The 9,138-nt window shown below is 35.7% G+C and overlaps 1 non-coding gene across 1 annotated transcript; it reads right to left on the reverse strand.

Annotated features, from left to right (window-relative positions):
- Window positions 1-306: 306 nt before the first annotated feature.
- LOC126007669 (U7 small nuclear RNA) lies at window positions 307-368 on the reverse strand. The gene has a single exon (XR_007495170.1). It is a non-coding gene; the product is annotated as a U7 small nuclear RNA (small nuclear RNA).
- Between the last annotated feature and the right edge of the window lie 8,770 nt (window positions 369-9,138).

A 9,138-nucleotide genomic window follows, 5' to 3' on the forward strand; every position in this document is an offset into this window, starting at 1 on the left:
CCTTCTTCTTGCCTTCCTAATCATGAACTGTTGCATGCCACTGACTTATCCCCAGAAAAACCACAGTCCAAGGATACTTCCTGCATGGTTACAAATAATTTCGCAAGCTCAACAAGACATGATGTGTGAAGAAAAAATGCCCTGAACTCCACCCACCACAGAAATATCTCAAAAATCTCAATGTGGAAGCCTATATTTCCATTATGTGTCTAGTGCCTCTATAATAATACCTCCTAGTCTGTTTATCCCCAAAATTAAGTCAGCCTCATAAACAGAATCTTTTCTTTAATGCATTTTTTGGGGGTGGAGGGCCTTCCAGTGGAGACCAGAAGGCCTGCTGGACAAATTCTAAAAGAGCTGTAAAACTCCTTAATGCCTTTTTAAATGTATTTTTATTTATTTCCTCTATTATATATCTATATAGATATAGATATTGATATAGATAATTTTTCTCTTCTCTCCTTCTCTCTCTAACTTCACCTGTTTTGGTTCTGCCTGGTACTAAAACCTACATGAAAAGTATTGCCTGAGATAAAAACTTTGGTCAAAACCAGGGCACAGAGATTGTGCAGACTATCATTCTTATCTAAATTCAAATTATTAATCTAAATCTAAATTAAATATATCACCATACCCTTTTGCAAAGACACTCTAAATAAAGGGAAACATTATGCACAAAACAAGCTCTTATCTATTAGAGATAAGAATCCATATTTTTTTAAATAATGCATGGTTGCCTTCCACCATAAGCATGTGTCATGTAGACCCAACTTAGAATGCACCAGGAACCAAACTCCTCCAGGGAAACTCTGAATGCCATTTCGGCTACAACTTACACCAGTTTTAACATGACATCCTAACATGAGGAAACAGCAACAACTTGATGCTGCCCATCTCATCACCTAATGGTAAGATGCAACCAGGAGACATGTCATCCTTTGCCCTAAGCAAAAACCAAAATCGCTATCTACAGAAGACTGACTGACAAATATGGTCTAGACAGAACCTATCAAAGGATTAAAGAGGAAGTTCCTAGCCTAGGCCTTGGCCTAGGATTTGTACAAAAACCAAGATCTCTAATTGTAGGGGTCTAATTTTGACAACTGCAACTGAGCAGAACTTCTGGGACTATGCTGAAAGACTACACCCTAAGTTCTGTCCTTGGTTCTGAACAAAAACTAAGACCACTAATTACAGAAGACTGATTACAACAATAGTGATGGAACAGAACTCCTAGAACCATAAAGAGAAACTCTCTCCTGGCCTTCACCCTATGAACTACGCAAATAACAAGATCTCCAGATATAGAGGCAGGGTGTCACCACACATATCTGAGTGGAAAGTTTCCTGGCATCATAAAAAGACCTTGGGATGTGTAAATGAGTGAGCATAGAGCATATATTTGTTCCCATGGCAGTATTCTTCAAGGGTGAAGAAACCCTGTGGTCTCTTTCAGTGGTCAGCAACCTTTTTTTTCAACTGAGACAAATCTCGCCAAAACCACGATTGAAATTTATTTTGAAAGCCACACAGGGCGTGCACTGACAGAGGCTATGAGCAGAGTACTGACTCCTGGAGCGGCCACCAGACACACAGAAGAGCCAAATTAAAAGTGTAAAGAGCCACATGTGGCTCGGGTGCCGCAGGTTGCCAACCACTGTCTTAGGCCAAGGGAATTCCTGCTGTAATTACCCCAATATTTACCATGTCTATGCAAAATAAACAAGCAAATGAACAAAAATAAAAAAAGAAGATACACAACCTTTTTCTCTCTTTTTTCTTCGTAGGTTTTGGCTTTTGTTTTATTCTTTGTTTATTCTTTTTTGTAATTTTGTTTTTACTCCCTCATTGTTTTTGTTTTGTTTTGCTACCTTTTTCTTTTTTCCCTTTCCTTTTCTAAATGAATATTTATAACACCTAGACAGACTCTTCCTAGTTTTGCTCTTTTATGTTTGCCTTCTCCGCACCCCCCCTTTGACGGTACCAAGACCAGACAGTCAAATGTTCATTTGGTGAAAATAAAAACTGATCAGAATTGAATACCAAATTGAAAGTCAACGACAAAAGAATTGATACCCAACCTACAACAGGCTTTACAAGGGGGGAACAGTTGCACTAGCATTACAGGGGTAAAGGAGGAACATGTGGGATGCATGCTGGGAACAGGGGTGGAGGGAGGACAACACTGGTGGTGGGAATGACCCTCATTCATTGTCACTATATGCCTCAAATATTACTGTGAAAGAATTGTAATTGACTTCGACCACAGTAGAAAAAAAAAGATTTAACAAGAGAATGCATTGGACTTTGGACTTGAGATTGTCATTGGTCTGGTAATCTTGTTTCAAAACATTGCAGAAGAAGCCAGCCCAAGATTTCACAAATGCAGGGCAGATATTTCAGGAATACTCCTGGACCTGCCTTCACAAAAACATGACCAAATCATCCTGTTAGGGAAATTGGGTAAGAAAGTGGTCAGCCCCAGGCCCTACAGAATAATGGGATAATCTAGTATGCACCTTAATCACCATCACTGGCCAAGAGTGGTGCAATTAATAGATTAGCTGCAACCTGCTACTGCAAAATGGTGTGCATTGAATAGCCTTTGACCTAACACAATAATGACAACTCAGACCCAGTGGCCCTAAAAATTAAAATCTGCCATAAAAGCACCAATTTCTTCAAGCACTGTAAGCCTTATCCTGGGAAGCAGTCGTTTAAAATAATCACTTTTTATGTAGGGGTGATATATTTTTGTCATACTGGGGAAATAATAATTGTTATTTTTGCCAATTGATTGGACTTCTGAGTAGTTCAGCACATTGTCCAGCTTGTTATTCCACTTTGCAACATCTGGCCACTCAAATCACCCTACTATTGGAGGCTTTGATAGCAAAAACCCATTACTAGCCTCTACTAATAAGATGAAGTACCTACTTATAACTCTTGATATTCAAAGGCAGAAGATTAAAGGTATGTTTGCCACAGAGGCCAATATTTCTATCATCTTTTTGCAATACCATCCCTGTAACTGGGCTGTGCAAGAAATGACTTACAGCCTGTAAGGAGTAGATTAACTGCCTTCTTCCTTGACCCAAGAGACTTAAAGCATTTTTCCAGAAGAAGAGATGGCTACCTTACAATCAAATGTAGCTTCCCTTTCCTGGAATTACCTGGGTTTTGAGATCTATGTGAACGGTGGTACTGTCAGTAGAATATTTCTTTCCCAGCTTTCTCTCTGGTGATCATAATCCAGAGGCCTTTATAATGGGGGCCACTTCCACTCAGTGCCAGCCGCCCTTCCACATTCAGTGGAAGTCCTAAGATTTCCACTGGCCACTGGCTGTAATAAACTTAAAAGACTGTTTTTATAACATATGCAGTCACTCAAACGATCATTTAATTTCCATTCACTCTTTCATTAACTGAGTGCCGTTATGTAGATTTTAGTGGACTGATTTACCTCAAGGTATGACCAATTCACCTACCCCATGTCAATATTTTGTTGATGTAGTTTTATGCACTGCTTATGCACGATTACCCCATGCTTATATTATTCATACATGGATGATGAATGTTATCCTTTTTTCCTTTGCATGTTTTAATGACAGAGAGCTTCAGAGGTTATAAAAGAATAAGATAACATGCCTCCTTCGTGGGGGAGTAGGGTCACACCTGGCAGTGCTTAGGGTTTACTCCTGGCTCTATGCTCAGAAATCACTCCTGGCAGGCTGGGAGGAGGGATAAAAGATGCCAAAAATTGAACCAAGTTTTGTTCTGAGTCAGCTGGCCCTACTGCTGTGCTATCTCTCCTACCCCAGTGATGACATGCTAACTGGAAGTTTTCTTAAAGGTTTCCACAGAAAATATCCAGACACTGCCCCTATATAAATATTTGGGCTATAATCTGGAACACACTACAGTGCTTCACCAGAAAATATCTATGTATCAGAAAGATCTGAGAATTCTTAATGATTTTAAACACTCCTGAGAGACATGAATTAGATCAGCCTTTTCCTTGGAATTTATAACTCTGAGTTCATTAAATTATTTCTCACCCTCAAAGAGGAGCTTCCCTATATAGCCAAATCAGTTAACACTTAATTCTCAAAAAGAATTGGACTCTTTTATAGATCAGGTCCAAAAGTCCTATATTACCAGGAACATCCCTAGACAAAAAGTATGGTTAATACTTTTTGCTATGTTCCAATCGCCAACCACTACTATAGTCCAATTAACTGACTTTAGAATAGCTCTATTATATAAAAATAGCTTTGCACCCATGTGCCATATTTAGAATTATTAGTTACTCTGATAACTAAAGGAATAATTTAGTTACATAAACTACTGGATTATTACCCTGATATTATGGTCTTGTCTATTCTGAAAAATGAATACAATCTGCTTCATAGTGAGGCTATTCAAAGTGTGTTAGCTGATTTCTCAGGAGGTATTTTCTTCCATTATCTGGCTGGAAAAGTCTATATTTTTTTCAGGCTACATTTGTAATTTCCTCAATAATCTTTTTTTTCCTCCCATATTTAAGACTCCAGTATTTTACATAGATGGTTCTTCATCAGGGAATGGTAGTATTACTGGCTCCTTATAGAACACAACAGTGCCTACAAATTATAAATCCACCCAAAAAGTGGAACTTGCTATTTTGATTAAGTTACTTCCTCATCTCTGAGGCTTATGTAATGTCATACACTATACCAGTTTGCCTCTTTCCTGGAAATGTTACAGTTCTCCTAATTGCACATATCAGTGAATAAATACACACATTATAATTCCAGAAGGCAAGTGGAAGTGAGTATAAAGCAGGATCACCATATGAATTAACAAAACAAAACAGTCATGAGGGAGAAAAACATGGACTCAGATGGCCACCTCTAGTTTCATGTTCTTTTAAACCACTGAACCAAAACCTCTTTTTATTCAAATGCTCAAATCCCAACTGGGAGGGGGAAGGGTAACTGAGAAACAACGGTATCTATTAAGATCATTTAGACTGGGGCTGGAGAAATGGCACAAGTGGAAAGGGCCTCTGCCTTGTGTGCACTATCCTAGGACAGACTGTGATTGATCCCTTGGCATCCCATATGGTCACCCAAGTCAGGAGCGATTTCTGAGCACATTGCCAGGAGTAGACCCTGAGCATGGCCAGGTGTGGCCAAGAATGCCTAAATTAAAAGGAAAAAGGAAAGAAAAAGAAAGAAAGAAAGAAAGAAAAGAAAGAAAGAAATGAAAGAAAGAAAGAAAGAAAGAAAGAAAAGAAAGAAAGAAAGAAAGAGAAAGAAAGAGAAAGAAAGAGAAGAAAGAAAGAAAGAAAGAAAGAAAGAAAGAAAGATAAGAAAGAAAGAAGAAAGAAAGAAAGAAAGAAAGAAGAAGAAAGAAAGAAAGGAAAGAAGAGAAAGAAAGGAAAGAAAGAAAGAAAGAAAGAAAGAAAGAAAGTAAAAGAAAGAAAGAAAGAAAGAAAGAAAGAAAGAAAGAAAGAAGAAAGAAAGAAAGAAGAAAGAAGAAAGAAAGAGAAGAAGAAAGAAAGAAAGAAAGAAAGAAAGGAAAGAAAGAAAGAAAGAAAGAAAGAAAGAAAGAAGAAAGAAAGAAAGAAAGAAGAAGAAAGAAGGAGAAGAAAGGAAGAAAGAAAGAAAGAAAGAAAAGGAAAGAAAGAAAGAAAGAAAGAAAGAAAGAAAGAAAGAAAGTAAAGAAAGAAAGAAAGAAAAGAAAGAAAGAAAGGAAAGAAAGGAAAGAAAGGAAAGAAAGGAAAGAAAGAAAAAGATAATTTAGGCTAACTGGAATTTAACATGTTAAAAGAATCAGTGAAATAGAGAAGAGAAAACTAGGTAAAACTTTGTTTTGGGTGTTTCTAACGCATAACTATATGGTTCAGTGATTTGCTTCAGCAATTTACAAGGTCATCTTGCAAGGAGCACTTTGAACCTATTTTTCTTTATACTCATATTCGTGTCATAAAATTTATATTACTTCATATTCTGACATATGGAATAGTTAACACTTATTCTAGTTTTATATGGGTTGTCTTTATGAAGTATAAAAGAGCTAAAGCTGTTCATTTTTACTACAATGCTTTTCTATCATGGGCTTTCCTCATAAAATATGACTAATAATGGCCCAGCCTCAAGTACTAAAAATTTTCAATCCTTCTGCAAAGAATGACAAATTAAACATCTCACTGGCATTCTTTATAATTCTCAAAAATAAGGCATCACTTAACCACTTAAAGTGCTCACAGAACCCTCAGTATTGAGTTAATAAAACAAAGAAAAAGAGGTATACCATCACCACTTGCCTTCTCATCTTTAAGATTATTTTCACTAAGTTTTTTGAATTCACCCAAAGGAGAACCCCACAAATCTGCCAAAGACTTTTTTGAAAGGACATACAGGCTCACAGTTAACTCACCTATATCGGTAATAATTGAAATAGTGTGGGTAGCAGGTAATGTTATTCGAAGAAAACAGTATGTTTATATTTATACATGTGGAAGCCACACAAATAAGTTATAGGTTCTGCTATGCTTCAGCAGCAGCAGAATTCTCACACATGAAACCAAGGCAAAGATTCTTGCTGAGTGGGATAAAGAATTCTCTAAGTCTAACTATTCTTACTCCTCCCCAGATCAGCACAGTAACTAATCAAGAAGTAAAGAAAAGGAAACTAACATCAATTCAAATAGGTAATCAGGATAACAAGCCAACAAATCACTCTTATGCAGAGATTACAAGGATAAGGATTAATCAGATTCAAAACTTCAGTTTCATTTTGGGGAAATTGATTCTGCTCTCACTGGAAATAATAAGTTAAGAAACATTTGTTGCATAAACTCAATATGCAGTTTCTTTGTAATGCTCCATATTTGGCTTATTCTTTTAATAAAAACTATTACCAGGATGATAGTAACAGGACAAATCCATTGGGTCATAAAAGTAAAGTAGCTGAGGAAATCAGCCTAATTATGAAAGTACTGGGGACAGAAAATATAGGCATATCAGCTTTCTTATCTTTTAAGAGGCTTGTCAGTATATGTAGTATGTGTTTGTATGATATACAGTTATAACCACAATACAACTTTCATCAACTAAGTCCCAAATTGCAAGTTTATTTTTGTGTTTCTCTTGGTTATATATACAAAATATAACAAAATATTTGAATTTTTTTGTTTTTCCTAAATTTTAGTCAGTCTCACAGTTTTTGATTTAGGTTTGTTTTTTGTTTTGTTTTGTTTTAGTTTTTGGGCCACAACTGGTGACGCTCAGGGGTTACTCCTGTCTATGCACTCAGATGTCGCTCCTGGCTTGGGGGACCATATGGGACACCATGGGATTGAACCACATACCAGGCTAGCACTGGCAAGGCAGACACTTTACCTCTAGCGCCACTGTGTCGGCCCCATGATTTAGGTTTGGGGTTACTCCTGTCTATGCACTCAGATGTCGCTCCTGGCTTGGGGGACCATATGGGACACCATGGGATTGAACCACGTACTAGGCTAGCACTGGCAAGGCAGACACCTTACCTCTAGCACCACTGTGCCAGCCCGATGATTTAAGTTTGTTCTAAAGTAAAATAACAATGCTTATTTTGATTCAAGTTGTTATCTTATGGCTATATTTATCTTAACAAAAATATTATATATTAGATGATTAGCTATTATGGATATATATAAAAATATATAACATAATAGTAAGAACAAATAAAATTTGTTCCAAGAAAATATGATAAGCTTATAAAATCTAAAGAAATTATTCTATTACACTTAGGCAACCTTTAACTTATACTTTAATAAATAGTGAATGTATCTTGTATGTGTCTTAACTCATGCAAGAGATCAAAAGCCTTCAGTATGCTCTTAACTTTTGATTACATATACAGAAAACTGTTTCAAAAGAACAAATCATTACATAGTATACAGTAGAATAATAAAATAAATTTCAAATATAGGTGTTTTGTATCATCTTATGTTCTTAGGATAATTTTTTCACAAGATATCTTTTACTAAAATTAATTTTAACATTTCTTATACTTTAAGATAAAGATACAGGAAAATGAAAGTTGAAAATGACTAAAAGGGACTGGGAGCAATTGAAATAAAATGATTGATATTATTATCTAATTTATTTTTGTCCTTGGGGACTAATGGAAAGATTTTAAATAGTTAATCAGTAGAGGATTATTCATAGGAAATAATTTGTCAAAGAAACTCCACTATTAAAAAATATGGTTGGTGAAAAATTACAGTGATGTTAAAAAAATCTCACACTCTTAACTTTCTCACTTTAGATGAAAATATAAGTTTGAGGTTATATAAAGTAGAATGCATAGGCAGAAAGTAAAAAAAAAATAGAAGTGAATATCAGGAAGAAATTTGAAGCTTTCCTCCTCATTAGAACATACTTTAGGGAAATAGTATTTAATATTAGGTATGTTGGGTAAGAACATTTTTAATTCTACATTTGATGTAAAACATAGTATATTCTTGGCTTCCAATCCATAATATTGAAGATAGATGATAAAATATTGCCTTTTAACGACAGTTCAGTGTAGGAATTGAATGCAGGGGGAAACACATCTTAGTTTGTACATAATCTGAACACCACTGTACATTGACTGTCATCTAAAATATTCAAGTATTTCCTCCCTGTCCTTTTAATTAATTCCCATAGAAACATAAGCTTAACTAGAATCTTTGCTTAACAAAGGAGACTATTTCAAAGTATTCCTAGAAAAAATCTTGCCTTTAGCATTTCATATGAAAATTGCCCTAACTATAAACTAAATACAAAGCTAGAGTTTTGTAAAGAATTGCATAGATACCCAACTACTACCAAGTTGGTTGGGGCTGAATCAATGCCACAATAGGTGTTAACTGTTTCAATCAACGTTTACTTCATAAAGGCCAGCAAATACTGGTTTGTTTACCCTGCTAATCATCTGCACAATACAATTGCCAATTACATTAATTTAGACTAATCTTTTCAAGGAGATTGAGTGGAGCAAATCTCGACAAGCATAAAGGTATTAGCTTTCTTTCTCACAAAGTCACCATGAAGAGCAAATACACAATTAAGAAAACAAGTATTTTAGTATATATTCTGTATATTCCTTCTATAGTATTCT

The sequence above is a fragment of the Suncus etruscus genome, chromosome 4, assembly GCF_024139225.1.
Source record: "Suncus etruscus isolate mSunEtr1 chromosome 4, mSunEtr1.pri.cur, whole genome shotgun sequence".
In the NCBI taxonomy this organism is placed as follows: Eukaryota; Metazoa; Chordata; class Mammalia; order Eulipotyphla; family Soricidae; genus Suncus; species Suncus etruscus.